The 19,970-nt window shown below is 37.5% G+C and overlaps 1 protein-coding gene across 2 annotated transcripts in view; it reads left to right on the top strand.

Moving 5' to 3' along the window:
- Positions 1 to 19,970, top strand: part of ZNF366 (zinc finger protein 366) — a 328,855-nt gene that overhangs the window by 19,817 nt on the left and 289,068 nt on the right. For both annotated transcript variants that reach the window (XM_060295874.1, XM_060295882.1), the window contains exon 2: positions 2,803 to 2,897. The gene's annotated coding sequence lies outside the window, so the exon portion shown is untranslated. The remainder of the gene's footprint in view (positions 1 to 2,802; positions 2,898 to 19,970) is intronic.

Here is a 19,970-nt window from a genome sequence, read left to right as displayed (position 1 = left end):
AATTATTCAACCAGAGTTGTTCAGAACTTTTCTTGGTATAGGACACCAACTTCACAAAAGTATTACCTGTCCTTTTGCAAGCCTTCTCTGTGTCTCTGTATCTTTGAGCCATTCATAAAGATCAGGAGGTTCTATCCCAATTGGACACTCTATTATTTTCTGCTGCAGCAGCCCATGGCTCCATATATTATGTCACTAGTTGGACGGAGTGTGGCTGAGTGAAAGTTCCTTAGGAGTATAAATTACCATCTTCCCTGGATACTTTAGACACATTTAATGAACTCATACATTTCTTTGACCTCATATTCTCACCCTTGTTACCTCACCCAAGTAAAGCTGTTTTTTACCGTAAATGTATATATTAACATAGTTATCAACACATTTCTTACATTAACAGGCTGTGAAGATCTAAGTAGGGTTTTGTGTTGGAAATGTTAGTAAAAGAGTTTCAAAATATTTAAAATAATTTTATTCACAGTAGTAAAAGAAAAAACGAGAAAGAAAAGTATGTATTTTAGCACGTCTCTTCATATTTTTCCTATTAATTACAAAAATAATACATCCCGTTTATTAGAAATCTACAATGTTCCAGGAACTATGCTAATCTTACTACATAATTTATTGCTTTTAATCTTCTGAATAGCCATAAAAGTAGGTATTATTCATTATTACCATATCACAGATGAGAACACAGAAGCTGGAGAAGTTGAATAACTTGCCCCACGTCACACAGTTTATAAGTGGAAGAACCAGGACTTAAACCCAGATCTGTCTGAATCCAGAAATCAAGCTGTGATTCATCCCAGCTTGAATCATACCGATACTATCTTTTCTTCCTCTTCTTTTCCAAAAATAAATTTAGATTTACTTTCTCTAATGTTTAGTTCCATGATAAAGTTCTAATTCTGTGGTTACAAATAACATTATAACCAGTTGCCTAGGAAATGAAGAGGGTATCATAAATTAAAACTAGATGTGACTTACAATATTGAATATGAAAAAAAGGCAAAATTATGAAGTTCTTTGAAGAGAACCTTGCTGTATGATGAAATAAAGAAGAAAAACCAAGTAAAGGAATGTAAAGTGGAATATGGAAACTTACATATATGTTTTACAAATATGTTTACTAAAAAGGAATATTGTGTACAATAAATGTTAATGCCAGTAGGGAATGAAAATTTGAAATTACCTAAATATGTACTGAGTTCAACTTCAACCCTCTTCCAGAAGTATCCTTTTTTTCCTTCCTCTGCTGGCTCAACCATATAAAGTACAACTGTACACACAGAAATCTCACTCATACCAAAGACTTTGTCATCTAACTCAAAGGCTGGCACCTGTTTCAGAGTGGCCAATTTTACCATTTTGACACCATGAGTAGCTTCCAATAGTTCTCTTACTTTTTCCTTCTTTATCTTATTTTTGAACTTGAGAAAAAAAAAAAACTTACGAATGTAGGAAAAGACTGATTATTCTGAAGCTGTAACAGGGGTGGAGCCTGCGCACAGCCTGACCATTAGCACGGCAGTAAGAAGTCCCGCTCCGCCAACAGGCAGCTCCACCAACCTCCAAGGGCAGTGCTCCGAGGGGCAGAGAGTGCGGTGAGAGGTGGAGCGCGGCCTCCTCCCTGGGCCCTGCAGGCGCTCGGGCCTCGGGACTGGTGAGTGTGCTGGGGGACCTGGAGAGAGGCTGAAGGCTGTGTCCCATAGAGCTCCAGAGCCCTCACCACGGCAGCCCACTGACCGGGCCCAGGCCTTGAAGCAGCAGCAAACCTCTGCCCCATCTCTATCTCTGAGACCAAATGGCAGTGGTGGGCTCCATGGGTCGCAGTCCGTGGGACCTGGCCCGCTTTGGGCGGCCTTAGGAGCCTGAGGGCAGCTGGGTCCTGGGCGCCTTGCTCCCTTAGTGATGACAGCAGGGCAGGGTCTGGGGACCTGGCCCTGAGGGTGCCACCCACTGAGATCTGCCTCTTCAGCCAGGCCTGGGCACTGGTAGGAGGACCCAGACTAGGTGCTGGACGAACGCTCCCGGTAAGGGTAACTGGCTGGCACAAGGACGCCCTCCTTAGTCAGGACTTAGACCTTGGGGGGTGAAAGTTGAGCCTTGGGACCTTGCCCTTTCTTGCCAGAACAGAGAATAACATTTGTTTTGGTGGAGGTTTATAGGAACATCATGACCTGACCGTGACCTGACCTCAAGAACAAGGATCTGACACCAAGAACTTTGCGACCATTAACCACGCACCTCCCTTACCTTTCCTATAAAAAGGCTTTGCTGAAAGCTTTAGGGGAGTTCAGGGTTTTTAAGGCATGAGCCACCCGTCTCCTTGCATGGCCCTGCAATAAACCTTTCTGTGCTCCAAATTCCAACATTTTGGTATTGTTTGGCCTCACTGTGTGTCGGGCGCGTGGACTTGCGTTTGATAACAAAGCCATGAAACAAGTAGCCACCTTAATTAATTTAAAGCCTGTTCTGTCATATGACTCACCTTGGTAAATGCACTTTTACAAGCCAACCACTCTTGTCAGTCTCTCACTTCTGAAAGTCAGCCTATCAAGGACAGACTCACTCCAATAGCATGCCTCTGAGTGGTACGCAACCAACAATAGTCTCACCTGAGTAACTATGCTTCTACAAATGATGTCAACCCATTACACCTCTGAGAGTTCACCAGTTCCTGAACTTCATGCTTCCCTAAATCCTTATATAATAAGATCGACGATGTATTCTGATTGAAAAGATTGTCTGACTAGCATCTCTTACTATAATAAGCAATAAGTTAGCTTTGTCTTTTTATTTCAGATGTTGAGTGATGGTCTCATTGGACAGTTTTGGAGGTTCCACCGAGATTGAAGACCCTCATTTAGCAGCATTCCAGGGAAGCCTGAGGCCAACAGGTACACTCGCTGGGCACATTGTGCCAAAATTCTATTTACTTTTCAGATGTGCTGAGTCAGTTTCAACAATAATCTGATCTCTGACTAGTTTCACTGAGTTCATGTTGCTGATTTTATTTTGTTATTCTAGGATTTGTAACCAAATATGTCTTTGTTTAGGCCTAGATTTTTGTGTAGAGCAATTAGATCTCTTGATTTAGAGACGCACCATTTACTAAAATAATTAAACCTAGGTCTTTGTATAAGATCATTATACCTTTTATTTTGGAGGCATGCCATTTGAAAAATGTTTTTTTGCCATTAACCTACTTATTCTCCTGCCGCTTGCCTTGCTTTTGCTGCTGTTTGTTTATATGTACAAAGTCTTATTTCCTGTGCTTTTGCTTTGACCTAGGTTGTTTTGTTTCTTTTTTCTTTTCCTTTTGTTCTTAATTTTTTATTGGAGTATAGTTGATTTACAATGTTGTGTTAGTTTCTGCTGTACAGCAAAGTGCGTCAGTTATACATATACATATATTCACTCTTTTTAAGATTCCATTCCCATGTAGGTCATTACAGAGTATTGAATAGAGTTCCCTGTACTATACAGTAGGTTCTTATTAGTTATCTATTTTATATGTAGTAGTGTGTATATGTCAATCCCAATCTCCCAATTTACCCCTCCCCCACTTTACCCCTTGGTAACCATAAGTTTGTTTTCTACAGCTGTGACTCAATTTCTATTTTGTGTTTTGTTGCTTTTGAAGGTATAAGGGAGTGTTCCATAGGGAACAGCTGGGAGCATAAGCCTGATGAGTTTTCAATTCAATGCAAGCCAGACTTGAGGGCTAATTGGAGATCTGTTGGACCAGCAATCAATTTGTGAAAAAAAGAGTTTGTCAAACTTTATATAGGGTCCCCTATAAAACCTTCATGAAGGGACCCTCTTTCTTGTTAATCTGTTCACTTTGTTTTGCCCACACTCAAGCGTCAAGGATTGTCAGGTTGTTGACTGAATGGCCCTTTCTTAGTCTCTGCTAGGTTCGGCAACCCAAATACCCTTCAAAAACCCACACTATAACTGACTCTAGTGGCCTGTCTTTCTTGTGTGTTACGGGTTTGTCTATGCCAAAATCTCATCCGTCCCCTTGGAAGAGGTTCTGTTTCCTTTAAGAAGCACTGTAATCTAATTTCACACTTTTCTTGGTAAACAGCAAAAAATATTTTTGACTTAAAATAATAATGTCATGTTTGACATGTCCAAATCATTAAATTAATATCATTAAGAAGAACTTAAAAAATATTAGGAGACAAAATAAATAATCTAGTCAACTTGTTTAATTATCATGCTAATGCAGAAAACTATAAGACACTGATGAAAGAAATTAAAGATGATACAAACAGATGGAGAGATATACCATGTTTTTGCATTGGAAGAATCAACATTGTGAAAATGACTATACTACCCAAAGCAATCTACAGATTCAATGCAATCCCTATCAAACTACCAATGGCATTTTTCACAGAACTAGAACAAAAAATTTCACAATTTGTATGGAAACACAAAAGACCCCAAATAGCCAAAGCAATCTTGAGAAAGAAAAACGGAGCTGGAGGAATCAGGCTCCTGGACTTCAGATTATATGAGAAAGCTACAGTAATCAAGACAGTTTGGTACTGGCACAAAAACAGAAATATAGATCTATGGAACAGGATAGAAAGCCCAGAGATAAACCCACGCACATATGGTCACCTTATTTTTGATAAAGGAGGCAAGAATATACAATGGAGAAAAGACAGCCTCTTCAATAAGTGGTGCTGGGAAAACTGGACAGCTGCATGTAAAAGAATGAAATTAGAACACTCCCTAACACCATACACAAAAATAAACTCAGCTTCTTTAAAAAACTAAAAATAGAACCACCATACGACCCAGCAATCCCACTACTGGGCATATCCCCTGAGGAAACCATAATTCAAAAAGAGTCATGTACCACAATGTTCATTGCAGCTCTGTTTGCAATAGCCAGGACATGGAAGCAACCTAAGTGTCCATCGACAGATGAATGGATAAAGAAGATGTGGCACATATATACAATGGAATATTACTCAGCCATAAAAGGAAACGAAATTGAGTTATTTGTAGTGAGGTGGATGGACCTAGAGTCTGTCATACAGAGTGAAGTAAGTCAGAAAGAGAAAAACACCGTATGCTAACACATATATATGGAATCTACAAAAAAAAAAAAAAAAGGTTCTGAAGAACCTAGGGGCAGGACAGGAATAAAGACACAGACGTAGAGAATGGACTTGAGGACACGAGGAGGGGAAGGGTAAGCTGGGAGGAAGTGAGAGAGTGGCATGGACTTATATACACTACCAAATGTAAAATAGATAGCTAGTGGGAAGCAGCTGCATAGCACAGGGAGATCAACTCGGTGCTTTGTGACTACCTAGAGGGGTGGGATGGGGAGGGTGGGAGGGAGATGTAAGAGGGAGGAGATATGGGGATATATGTATATGTATAACTGATTCACTTTGTTATAAAGCAGAAACTAACACACCATTGTAAAGCAATTATACTCCAATAAAGATGTTAAAAAAAAAAGTTATCATGTTAAGACCTCAAAAAATTTCTAACTCAAGACAGTTTCTCTCAGAAACTTTGTAACCTTTTCAAACCTATTCACTTTGCATTTCTCTCTTATTTTCTACTCAGTTTTACTTGACTTTCTAAATGAGCTATTCTTATTTCAGGGTTTCCTCAGGGAAAGAACAATTATATTGTAAAATTTCTAGACCATAAGGTTGAGTTAAAATTCTTATCTAGAGCCAAGTTAAGGGACGTAATTAAGGATTTTCCTAAACTTTGGAATACAGGCAGAAATTTGTTAGAGTTTAATATTTTGTTATGCAGACATGTCAGGAATATTTGATTCCTTGCATATCTGTACCAAGGAAACTGCTTATTAAGCTGAAATATAGAAAAGAAAACATTTAAATCACCCAGTTATATAAACTTAAAAATATTGTCTTAAGAGAGCAATGCAAATTTTAAAATTGACTGCAATAAGACAATTTCAGAAACAATTATTTTAAGGGAAAAATTGTAAAAAAGGCAGAGGGCAGACAGCAGAGGCAAGAAGAACTAAAATCCTGCAGCCTGTGGAACAAAAACCACATTCACAGAAAGATAGACAAGATGAAAAGGCAGAGGGCTATGTACCAGATGAAGGAACAAGATAAGACCCCAGAAAAACAACTAAATGAAGGAGAGATAGGCAACCTTCCAGAAAAAGAATTCAGAATAATGATGATCCAGGACCTCAGAAAAAGAATGGAGGCAAAGATTGAGAAAATGCAAGAAATGTCTAAAAAAGACCTAGAAGAATTAAAGAACAAACAGAAATGAACAATACAATAAGTGAAATGAAAACTACACTAGAAGGAATCAATAGCAGAATAACTGAGGCAGAAGAATGGATAAGTGACCTGGAAGACAGAATGGTGGAATTCACTGCTGTGGAACAGAATAAAGAAAAAAGAATGAAAATAAATGAAGACGGACTAAGAGACTTCTGGGACAACATTAAACACAACAACATTCGCATTATAGGGGTCCCAGAAGGAGAAGAGAGAGAGAAAGGACCAGGGAAAATATTTGAAGAGATTAGAGTCTGAAACTTCTCTAACATGGAAAAGGAAATAGCCACACAAGTCCAGGAAGCACAGAGAGTCACATACAGGATAAACCCAAGGATAAACATGCCAAGACACATAGTAATCAAATTGGCAAAAATTAAAAACAAAGAGAAATTATTGAAAGCAGCAAGGGAAGAATGACAAATAACATACAAGGGAACTCCCATAAGGTTAACAGTTGATTTCTCAGCAGAAACTCTACAAGCCAGAAGGGAGTGCCATGATATAGTTAAAGTGATGAAAGGGAAGAACCTATAACCAAGATTACTCTACCCAGCAAGGATCTCATTCAGATTTGATGGAGAAATCAAACGCTTCACAGACAAGCAAAAGCTAAGAGAATTCAGCACCACCAAACCACCTCTACAACAAATGCTAAAGGAACTTCTCTAAGTGAGAAACACAGGAGAAGAAAAGGACCTACAAAAACAAACCCAAAGCAATTAAGAAAATGGTCATAGGAACATACATATTGATAATTACCTTAAACGTGAATGTATTAAATGGTCCAACCAAAAGACACAGGCTTGCTGAATGGATATGAAAACAAGACCCATATATATGCTGTCTACAAGAGACCCACTTCAGACCTAGGGACACATACAGACTGAAAGTGAGGGGATGGAAAAAGATACTCCATGCAACCGGAAATCAAAAGAAAGCTGGAGAAGCAATACTCATATCAGATAAAATAGACTTTAAAATAAAGAATGTTACAAGAGACAAGGAAGGACACTACATAATGATCAAGGGATCAATCCAAGAAGAAGTTATAACAATTATAAATATATATGCACCCAAGATAGGAGCACCTCAAGACATAAGGCAACTGCTAACAGCTATAAAAGAGGAAATCGCCAGTAACACAATAATAGTAGAGGACTTTAACACCTCACTTACACCAATGGATAGATCATCCAAAATGAAAATAAATAAGGAAACAGAAGCTTTAAATGACACAATAGACCAGATAGACTTAATTGATATTTATAGAACATTCCACCCAAAAACAGCAAAATAACCTTTCTTCTCAAGTGCGCACGGAACATTCTCCAGGATAGATCACATCTTGGGTCACAAAGCAAGCCTCCGTAAATTGAAGAAAATTAAAATCATATCAAGCATCTTTTCCGACCGCACACTATGAAATTCGAAATGAATTACAGGGAAAAAAACTGTAAAAAGCACAAACACATGGAGGCTACACAATATGTTACTAAATAACCAAGAGATCACTGAAGAAATCAAAGAGGAAATCAAAAAATACCGAGAGACAAATTACAGTGAAAACACGACAATCCAAAACCTATGGGATGTGGCAAAAACAATTTTAAGAGAGAAATTTATACCTCTACAAGCCTACCTCAAGAAACAAGAAAAATCTCAAACAATCTAACCTTACACCTAAAGAAACTAGAGAAAGAAGAACAAACAAAACCCAAATTTAGCAGAAGGAAAGAAATCGTAAAGATCAGAGCAGAAATAAATGAAATAGAAACATAGAAAACAATAGCAAAGATCAATAAAACTAAAAGCTTATTCTTTGAGAAGATAAACAAAATTGATAAACCATTAGCAAAACTCATCAAGAAAAAGAGGGAGAGGACTCAAATCAATAAAATTAGAAATGGTGCTCGCTTCGGCAGCACATATACTAAAAAAAATTAGAAATGAAAAAGGAGAAGTGACAATAGACACTGCAGAAATACAAAGCATCCTAAGATACGACTACAAGCAACTGTATGCCAATAAAATGGACAACCTGGAAGAAATGGACACATTCTCAGAAAGGTATAACCTTCCAAGACTGAACCAGGAAGAAATACAAAATATGAACGACTAATCACAAGTAATGAAATTGAAACTGTGACTAAAAATCTTCCAACAAACAAAAGTACAGGACCAGATGGCTTCACAGGTGAATTCTATCGAACATTTAGAGAAGAGCTAACACCCATCCTTCTCAACGTGTTCCAAAACATTGCAGAGGAAGGAACACTCCCAAACTCATTCTATGAGGCCACCATCACCCTGATACCAAAACCAGACAAAGATACTACAAAAAAAGAAAATTACAGACCAATGTCGCGCATGAATATAGATGCAAAAATCCTCAACAAAATACTAGCAAACAGAATCCAACAACATATTATAAGAATCATACACCATGATCAGGTGGGATTTATCCCAGAGATGCAAGCATTCTTCAATATACGCAAATCAATCAATGTGATACACCATATTAACAATTTGAAGAACAAAAACCATATGATCTTCTCAATAGATGCAGAAAAAGCTTTTGACAAAATTCAACACCCATTTATGATAAAAACCCTCCAAAAAGTAGGCATAGAGGGAACTTATCCCAACATGATAAAGGCCATATAAGACAAACCCACAACAAACATCGTTCTCAATGGTGAAAAACTGAAAGCATTTCATCTAAGATCAGGAATGAGACAAGGATGTCCACTCTCACCACTATTATTTAACATAGTTTAGGAAGTCCTAGCCATGGCAATCAGAGAAGAAAAAGAAATAAAAGGAATACAAATTGATAAAGAAGAAGTAAAACTGTCACTTTTTGCAGATGACATGATACTATACATAGAGAATCCTAAAGATGCCACCAGAAAACTACTAGAGCTAATCAATGAATTTGGTAAAGTAGCAGGATACAAAATTAATGCACAGAAATATCTTTCATTCCTATACACTAATGATGAAATATCTGAAAAAGAAACTAAGGAAACACTCCCATTTACCATTGCAACAAAAAGAATAAAATACCTAGGAATAAACGTACCTAGGGAGACAAAAATCTGTATTCAGAAAACTGTAAGACACTGATGAAAGAAATTAAAGATGATACCAACAGGTGGAGAGATATACCATGTTCTTGGATTGGAAGAATCAATATTGTGAAAATGACTATACTACCGAAAGCAATCTACAGATTCAATGCAATTCCTATCAAATTACCAATGGCATTTTTTGCAGAACTACAACAAATCATCTTAAAATTTGTATGAAGACAGAAAAGACCCCAAAAAGCTAGAGTGATCTTGAGGGAAAAACACGGAGTTAGAGGAATCAGACTGCCTGACTTCAGACTATATTACAAAGCTACAGTAATCAAGACAATATGGTAGTGGTAGAAAAACAGAAATATAGATCAATGGAACAGGATAGAAAGCCCAGAGATAAACCCACACACCTATGGTCAACTAATCCCTCACAAAGGAGGCAAGGATATACAGTGGAGAAAAGACAGTCTCTTCAGTAAGTGGTGCTGGAAAAACTGGACAGCTACATGTAAAAGAATGAAATTAGAACAGTCCCTAACACCATACACAAAAATAAACTCTAAATGGGTTTGAGGCCTAAATGTAAGACTGGACACTATAAAACTCTTAGAGGAAAACATAGGAAGAACACTCTTTGACATAAATCACAGCAAGATCTTTTTTGATCCACCTCCTAGAGTAATGGAAATAAAAACGAAAATAAACAAATGGGACCTAGTGAAACTTCAAAGCTTTGGCACAGCAAAGGAGACCATAAAGAAGATGAAAAGACAACCATCAGAATGGAAGAAAATATCTGCAAATGAATCAACAGACAAAGGATTAATCTCCAAAATATATAAACAGCTCATGCAGCTCAATATTAAAGAAACAACCCAATCCAAAAATGGGCAGAAGACCTAAATAGACATTTCTCCAAATAAGACATACAGATTGCCGAGAAGCACATGATAAGCTGCTCAACATCACTAATTATTAGAGAAATGCAAATCAAAACTACAATGAGGTATCACCTCACATCAGTTAGAATGGGCATCATCAGAAAATCTACAAACAACCAATGCTGGAGAGGGTGTGGAGAAAAGGGAACCCTCTTGCACTGTTGGTGGGAATGTAAATTGATACAGCCACTATGGAGAACAGTATGGAGGTTCCTTAAAAAATGAAAAATAGAATTACCATATGACCCAGCAATCCCACTATGGGCATATACCCAGAGAAAACTATAAATCAAAAAGAGACATGCACCCCAATGTTCATTGCAGCACTGTTTACAATAGCCAGGTTATGGAAGCAACCTAAATGCCCATCAACAGACAAATGGATAAAGAAGATATGGTATGTATATATGATGGAATACTACTCACCCATAAAAAGGAACAAAATTGGGTTATTTGTAGAGACGTGGATGGATCTAGAGATTGTCACACAGAGTGAAGTAAGTCAGAAAGAGAAAAACAAATATCATATATTAACACGTATATGTGGAACCCAGAAAATGGTACAGATGAACCAGTTTTCAGGGCAGAAATTGAGACGCAGATGTAGAGAACAAACATATGGGCACCAAGGGGGGAAAGCCACGGGGGGTAGAGGTGGTGGTGTGATGAATTGGGAGATTGGGATTGACATGTATACACTGATGTGCATAAAATGGATGACTAATAAGAACCTGCTGTATAAAAAAATAAATAAAATTAAATTTAAAAATTAAAAAAAACCCTACAGAGCAGAGGAAAAAATTATAAAAAGGTTCAAATTGTAAACAAAAGAAAAATGAAAAATATACTTCAGGAAGTAGTCTAGAAGCTGGAGTAAACCCACAACTAAAGTAGAGAGATATGTCTTATCTTGTCATAAATGAAATCAAATTTGAAATAAGAATTTAATAATAAAAAAGAAAGTGAAATGTAAAATTGCCAGTCTAGAAAATATTCAGTGTGTGGCTAGATATTGCCAGAGCCTTAGAAAGTAAATAAGCTGAAACTCAATGCTGTTTGGCTCACTAGCTATAAAATAACTAAAAAAGCCTCTGTTCCCTAAAAATTGGGAGCCTGTGGATAGGAATACCTGTAGATATTGAAAATACAATGGTAATTGAAAGAATCAGTGTTCCATAATGGCTAAGAAATAGAAGGACAATTATCCAAAATTTGTCCATTGATGCTGCTCCGAGGGTAACATTAAGCCCCAGTTCTTCCCTTTCCTTTTTTTTTTTTTTTTGCGGTACGCGGGCCTCTCACTGCTGTGGCCTCTCCCGTTGTGGAGCACAGGCTCCGGACGCGCAGGCTCAGCGGCCATGGCTCACGGGCCCAACTGCTCCGTGGCATGTGGGATCTTCCCGGACCGGGGCACGAACCCGTGTCCCCTGCATCGGCAGGCGGACTCTCAACCACTGTGCCACCAGGGAAGCCCCCTTTCCTTTTTCTAAACTCTCAAAAGGACTAATATAGCTTTTTTTGTTGCTATGGAGCCACTGTATCTACCATTAATCTCCTTACTATGGAGCATCAGATCCCGGAGAATAAAATTTTAAAATTGTTTGAAATCTAAGAAAGACTTAAAATAAGAAAAAAAAGAGAAATTTTAACTTAAAGTAAAAATGACTGACTGTACCAGATGGTGAAAGAAGATAATTAAAGACAAATTTGAGGGTATATAGTAAATTGTGGAAGGCATGAGTAAAAACAAGGTTTATCTGCCTTGGTTTACTGGAAGCACTAAAAGAATGAAAATTTCTAAGAATCCTAAGTCCTTTCCTAAGTCCCAATTGGTCCTAATTGGTACTTTGGAATCATTGTCAGAAGGGCATTGCCTTCTTCTCTATGGCACAATTCCTACAAATTTAATAGGTAGGTATGTACTTTGCAAATGGAACTATCAGATAAAATGTACTGCAAAAGGATTACTTTTTAAAATCCCAGAAAATTTCTCACACACAATAAAATTTTAGCTGATATGGTAATAATATACCTACACTATGTATGATTTAAGAAATCACTGAAGAAAGAGCTATGGGGCTTCCCTGGTGGCGCAGTGGTTGAGAGTCCGCCTGCCGATGCAGGGGACACGGGTTTGTGCCCCGGTCCGGGAATATCCCACATGCTGCGGAGTGGCTGGGCCCGTGAGCCATGGCTGTTGAGCCTGCGCGTCCGGAGCCTGTACTCCACAACGGGAGAGGCCGTAACAGTGAGAGGCCCGCGTACCACAAAAAAAAAAAAAAAAAAAGAAATAACTATGGTCTCAGGATCCCAACAGGCAAAAGATTCCATGGGCACAGGCTGATTAATTAAAACAGAGGCCTTAAAAGTCTTCCTAGATTATATAAACTTTTCTTTTTTTGTACAAACATGAGAAAGCTAGACCATGGTCTATAGGTCTTAACTCACCAACAGGGCACACACTTAAGACCTATTGCCTATTATACAGCCAGTCCCTTAAAGTAGCCAATGCTTAGCTTAGTTGCCTCAGAACAGTTGCAGACCTCAACTAAATATGTTAAAACATCTTCAGATCCTGTACTGCGATTACCTTTAAACCTGATATTATCGTACAGCAACTTCTTGTTGCTAATGAAAAACATTCATCATATTTATACTGGTCAATTAATGAGTTATAAGTACCAATATTTTCTTCATCTCATATTATTATCCATTGGTGAAATACTCTTATTCCAGCAACTCTACAACCCTTACCCAATAGAGAATTGTCTGATTGTGTTTCTGAAATTTGATGGCCAAAACAGAATTTTTGGACACTTCAGTACCAACTGCTAATGTAATATTCTTTGTTGCTCCAGTACTAAATGCCAACAGTATTATTTGTTGAGGGGTTTTGTATCTAAAAAAGTAGATCAGCAAACAGACCAATGGACTAAAATAGAGATTCCAGAAATAAACTCACATATATGGTCAAATGATCTTCAACAAGGGTGTCAAGACCACTCAACAGGGAAAGGACAGTCTCTTCAACAGTGCTGGGACAACTGGATATCCATGTGCAAAAGAGTGAAGTTAGGCCCTAACATTACATCATCTACAAAAATTAACACAAAATGGATTAATGAACTAATGTAAGACCAAAAACTAAAACTTCTAGAATAAAGCATAGGGGAAAAGCTTCATGACATTGGACTTGGCAGTGGTTTCTTGGATATGACACAACAAAAACACAGGCAATAAAAGGAAAAATAGACAAATGGGACTATATCAAGCTTAAAAACTTGTGTGTACCAAAGAACACAATCAGCATAGTGAAAAGGGGGAAAGTGTTTGCAGAACATATATCTGATAAGGAATTAATATCCAGAATATATAAAGAACCCCTACAACTAAACAACAAAAAAATCAAATAACCTGATTAAAAAATGGACAAAGGACTTGAATAAACATTTCTCCAAAGATGATATACAAATGCCCAACAAGCATATGAAAAGATGCTTGGTATCACTAATTAGGATCATTACAGAGAAATGCAAATCAAAACCACAATGAGATATCACCTCACATCCATTATGATGGCAAATGTAAATTTTAAAAAGCAGAAAATATCAAGTGTTGGTGAAAATGTGGAGAAATTGAAACCCAATGGATCATCGGCAGGATTGTAGAATGGTACAGCTGCTAAGGAAAACAGTATGGAGATTCCTCAAAAGTTAAAAATAGAACCATCATATGACACAGCAATCCCAAGAGAATTGCAAGCAGGATCTCAAAGTGTTATTTGCACACCCATTTCATAACATCATTATTCACAATAGCCAAAAGGTGGAAACAACCCAGTGCCCATCAACAGATAAATGGATAAACAAAATGAGCTATATACATACAATGGAATATTATTCAGCCTTAAAAAGGAAGAAAATCCTATCACATGCTACAACACAGATGAACTTTGAGGACATTATGCTAAATGAAATAAGCCAGCCGCAAAATGGCAAATACTGTATGATTACATGTATATGAGATCTAAAGTAGTCAAATTCATACAAACAGAAAGTAGAATGGTGGTTACTAGAGGCTGGGGAGAAAAGGGAAAAGGGAATTTGTTGTTTTAATGCAAATGCAAGATGAAAAATTTCTGGAGATCTGTGAATATACATAACATTACTTAACTGTTAAAAATGATTAAGATGGTAGTGACTTCCCTGGCAGTCCAATGGTTAAGACTCTGAGCTCCCAATACAGGGGGCACGGGTTTGATCCCTGGTTAGGAAGAGGCTGCATGCCACATGGTGCAGCCAAAAAAAAAAAAAAAAAAAAAATTGCGACAATGGATTCACAACTCTGTGAAGATACCAAAAACCATTGAATTGTACAATTTAAATTGTTTAATTATATGGCGTGTATCTCAATAAAGCTGCTTTAAAAAATATGATTAAGATGGCAAATTATATGTTATGTATTTTTTACCATACAAAAAAAGTCTTGTTTTACAATAAGACCATTTTCTCATATAAAATCTAATTCCTGGGACTTCACTGGTGGTGCAGTGGTTGGGAATCCGCCTGCCAATGCAGGGGACACGGGTTCGAGCCCTGGTCTGGGAAGATTCCACGTGCCGCGGAGCAACTGAGCCCGTGCACCACAACTGCTGAGCCTGTGCTCTAGAGCCTGCGAGCCACAACTGCAGAGCCCTCATGCCACAACTACTGAAGCCCACCTGCCTAGAGCCCATGCTCTGCAACAAGAGAAGCCACCGCAATGAGAAGCCCGCGCACTGCAATGAAGAGTAGCTCCTGCTCGCCACAACTAGAGGAAGCCCAGGTACAGCAACGAAGACCCAACGCAGCCAAAAATAATAAATAAATAAATAAATAAATTTATTTTTAAAAAAATCTAATTCCTTGCCAAATTGATCAAATTGTTCAAATGACCGAACTGTGGCCTTCTCTAGGGCATTTCAAATTACTAAAATAAAATAACAAATACATAAATTAATAGCTAGTATTCTTTCAAAATAATTCACTTTTAGAAACTGCTATACAAAAAAAGAAGTTTTAAAATCTTAGGTACTCTTTAAAAATAACAAATACATTACTAACTAGACACCTTCATGATAGCTAAAATAATTGCTGTAATAAAAGTCGAGACTCACAGTAAAAGAAGTATTATAGGAGCTAGTACACCATTCAGTAGATAGTATAGAAATACTTTAGAAGTACTATTAAAGTATTTTAACAGAATCGTATACTAGATAAACTGACTGAGTCCTCATACAAGGACTTCATAGAAACAACAACAACAACAGAATAATAATAAGTTCATGGGGAAGTTCAAGAATTCCATAATGAATGTATAAAATCTGGACCCCCAAATTCTTAAACACTAGGAATGATCTGCTGTGAGATCTGTGAGAGGAAGATCTAGCAAAAACAGATCTTATAGCACCAGAGGAAACCTCAAATTGACATTTGCCAAAATTCTCCATGAACCAATCCATCACAGTTGGGATAAATTTTCCATATTGTAACACTTTCTCCTTTACTGGTTTAAGGTATTCCACTTCTGATTTAGCCTCTCCTATTCCCCTTCCTAGTAATAATGACTCACATAAGTCTACACCACGGTTCGTAAAGAATGGCTTGCAGACCCAATCTGGCCTGCCCCCTATTTTTGTAAATAAAGTGGAATTTTGCAAAATAAAGTTATTGGAAAACAGCCACACTCATTTTTCTTAACATATTGTCTATGGCTGCTTTTGCACTACAACAGCAGAGTTGATTGGCTGTGACAAAGAATGTATGGCTCACAAAGCCGAAAATATTTAACATTTAGCTTTTTACAGAGGAAGTTTGCTGACCTTTGGCCTAAATAATTATCATCATAACTTTATAATTCAGCTCTTCCAAGCTATTTTTAATTCAGCCATTTTAATGAATGATGTAAGGGTATATTGCTCTAACTTTACCAGTAATGATACTCTGCATACAATACATAAATGAAGGAAAATGTCCTTGCACCAAGGAAATTGCAAAATGAAAACAATAACTTTTTGTCATACCATACTTAGAGATAATATATTTGTAGCTCCATCAAAGTCAAATTATCTCATGAATGGCTTTTTGCTCTTCTTTTTTTAAAAAAATCAGGTTCTTCAATGCCAATCCAGGACAAAGGTAGTTATTCTGTTGAATTATTAGTTAGGCAATTCCAAAGATATGATTCTTTTGGTAGCCAGTGTCCAAGATGGCTACCTAATAATTCTCACTTCTTGGTATTCATTTCCTTGTACATCCCTTGTACATTGTACCCCTCCTGCATTGTATCAGGGTTGTTCTGTGTGACGAATAGAATATGGCAATAGTGAGGGTATGTCACTTCCAAAGTTAGGTTATAAAAGATGTTGTAATTTCTGCCTTGTTCTCTCTAATAGCATTCACTGTAGGGAAAGTTAGCTACCATGTTGTGAGCAACCCTACAGAGAGAGAGGCCCATGTGGCATAGAACTGAGACACCCTACCAATGGACAGTGAGAAACCAAGGCCTCCAGTCAACAGCCATGTGAGTGAGTCTTCTTGGGAGCAGATCCTACACCTCTATTCAAACCTTCAGCAAACTGTAGCTTTGGCTGACATCTTGACTGCAACCTCAAGAGTAATCCTGAACCAGAATCGCCCGGATACGCTGCTCCCAGATTCTTGACCCTCAGAAACAGTGTGAGATACTAAATATTCTTGTTTTTAAGCTGCCAAGTTTGAGATAATTTGTTACAGAATGATAGATAACTAATATAATTCCCCAACATCCTAAATGGACTAGATCTCCTTTCAAAGAGTACAAAAGTATAAAACTTTTAATGGTGTGAGAATCCTGAGAATAATGATCCTATCCAGAGGAGTTAAACTACTAAAGGCATTTATCAAAAATATATTCCATTACTTTGGCTGACATAGTAAGTAGTACAGCCCAAACTCAGGGGCACAACAAACCAGTTTAAAATCTTTAAACCAAGTAGTTATAGATAATAGAATGGCCTTGGATTTTCTTTTGGCCAACTAGGGAAGATTCTGAACCACTGCTAACACTATATGTTATACCTAAATACTACAAGTGAATTGGAATAATCCATATCTAAACTAAAGGAAAGGTAACCTAGCTATCTAAAATAGACTCGAGAATCTTTGAGACTTCTTTCATGATCAGGTCTGGGAAATTTGGCATCATGGTTTTGAAATATCTTCCAGTCTCTTCCAGTTATACTTGTCTCACTGCTTATTTTTTTGAATTTTATTTATTTTTTTTATACAGCAGCTTCTTATTAGTTATCTATTTTATACATATTAGTGTATATATGTCAATCCCAATCTCCCAATTCATCCCACCCCTGTCCCCCTTGTTTTCCCCCCTTGGTGTCCATACGTTTGTTCTCTACACCTGTGTCTCTATTTCTGCCTTGCGAACTGGTTCATCTGTACCATTTTTCTAGATTCCACATATATGCATTAATATATGATATTTTTCTCTTTCTGACTTACTTCACTCTGTATGACAGTCTCTAGGTCCATCCACGTCTCTACAAATGACCCAATTTTGTTCCTTTTTATGGCTGAGTAATATTCCATTGTATATATGTACCACATCTCCTTTATCCATTCGTCTGTCGATGGGCATTTAGGTTGCTTCCATGACTTGACTATTGTAAATAGTGCTGCAATGAACATTGGGGTGCATGTGTCTTTTTGAATTATGGTTTTCTCAGGGTATATGCCCAGTAGTGGGATTGCTGGGCTCACTGTTGTTAAATGTGTATTTTCCAGAGTCTTAAACACTTTAGTGCAGCCACTGTCCTTACAGATGATTCAAGAAGTGATTTAAAGACAAAACAAACAGAATAAAATCACATTGATAGACATGTAAACTGAAAATAAAATTTCCACTGATGAAACCTCACCTTCAAGGAAAATCAACAACAGTAGTAAAGACCTACACAATCCTTGAAGGTCTCTCCTGAAGCCTTAACTGAATGACAACCAAAAGGAAGGACTGAGAATAAAGAAGTTCCTATAAACTTAGAAAAAGACTGATTTTTGCTATAGCAAAGGTAACAAATAGCCATAAAAACCAGTTTTAAACCCATTCATTTGGTTAAGAATAAGCCCCTCATGAAATCAGCCTATCAGGGACAGACTCACTCTAATAAACATACCTCTGAGTGCCAACTAATCTACAACAGTCTCACCTGAGTAACCACGGACTACAGTTGATGTCAACCCACTTACACCTCTGAAAATCTGACAATTCCTAGTACTTCAATGCTCCCGCCAAACAAAGACCCTTTGTAAGATCAACAGTTTGCTCTGCTTGGAGAGACTGTGCCTGACCATTCAGCTTTGTCTTGTTATTTCACATACTGAGTGGTGGTCTCAACATCCTTTGCAAACTCTCCTGATTCCTTTATAATTCTTTAAACCTCTTCCCATTTAATAGTAGTAATAGCGATAGTAATGACGATGATGAGGATGATATAAGCTCCACTTAACTATATACCATGCTAAGGGCTTTACATGTTATCTCAATAATTGAGGCCTGCCAGTAATATCTGGTTGCCAGCAATTTTTAGATTTTTAGGTAGCACTCAGACTTGAAGAAGTTATTAGCCCTGGCTTATTCAGTGCGCCAGTCATTTGCTTGTTTGCTTTCAATGCACTGCTCACCCTTTCCCTATTCTGCTCAATATCACAGAGGGCTGACTCCTACAGACTGAGTTTTCCAGGCTCTTCTGTCAGCTGGTTTAAGGTCAGTTTTGCTAATGGGAATCTGGAGCGAAAGATGAAAGGCAGGAAGGGAGGAAGAAGGCAGGGGTATCTCTCCTCCAGCAATAGCTGTGTTTCCTTCGGTTGCTCCAGCCCCTTTGAATGGGCTTTCCTTTGTGGTCATCACTCACATTATTATGTCTGAAATACCTAGAGCACTTTCTGGTTTTCTGGACCTTTATTGATACAATCAGAAAGAACTGGTAGTAGAAATTGTACCGGGTAGATTTGAGAGACTTGAGATTTAGTCCCAAGTCTGCCTCTAAATTACTTGTGACCTTGAAACAATCACAATTTGGTGCCTCAGTTTTGCTATCTATGTAAGAAAATAGTTCATCTTTAAGGCTCCCCCTGCCATCCCACCCAACTAGAATCTTCTATAATGCTGGACTTGCAAGAATTGGTTGAACATTTATGAGTTATAGCTTTTCCCTTCTCCCATAAAACAGTGCTAGAACCAGCTTTAAAGGGCTTGATTATATCTAGAAATATGGCTGTTCTCTTAATCAGGTGAGACATAAAAATACCCTTTTCCGTGAATAGGGCAAGCTAGATAATTTGAGGGGCCCAGTGCAAAAGGAAAATGCAGGCTCTTATTGAAAAAGCAGGAAAAAAGTGCCATTACAAGTATTACAAATAAAACTTTTTCCTTTAAAAACATTTTGTTACTTATGAGATACAACAGAGGTACTAGTGGTATATGAGTAACAATATAACTTACAAAGTGCAAAAAATACTTTTGGTGCCATAATTTTATATAATACAATAAATTATAGTACTTTATCAATGTCATATCTTGATTAATCATCATTTTGTGGCTTTCTTTTATGC

Source organism: Globicephala melas, chromosome 3, assembly GCF_963455315.2.
Source record: "Globicephala melas chromosome 3, mGloMel1.2, whole genome shotgun sequence".
Classification (NCBI taxonomy): domain Eukaryota; kingdom Metazoa; phylum Chordata; class Mammalia; order Artiodactyla; family Delphinidae; genus Globicephala; species Globicephala melas.
This window is presented reverse-complemented; position numbering and strand designations above follow the sequence as displayed.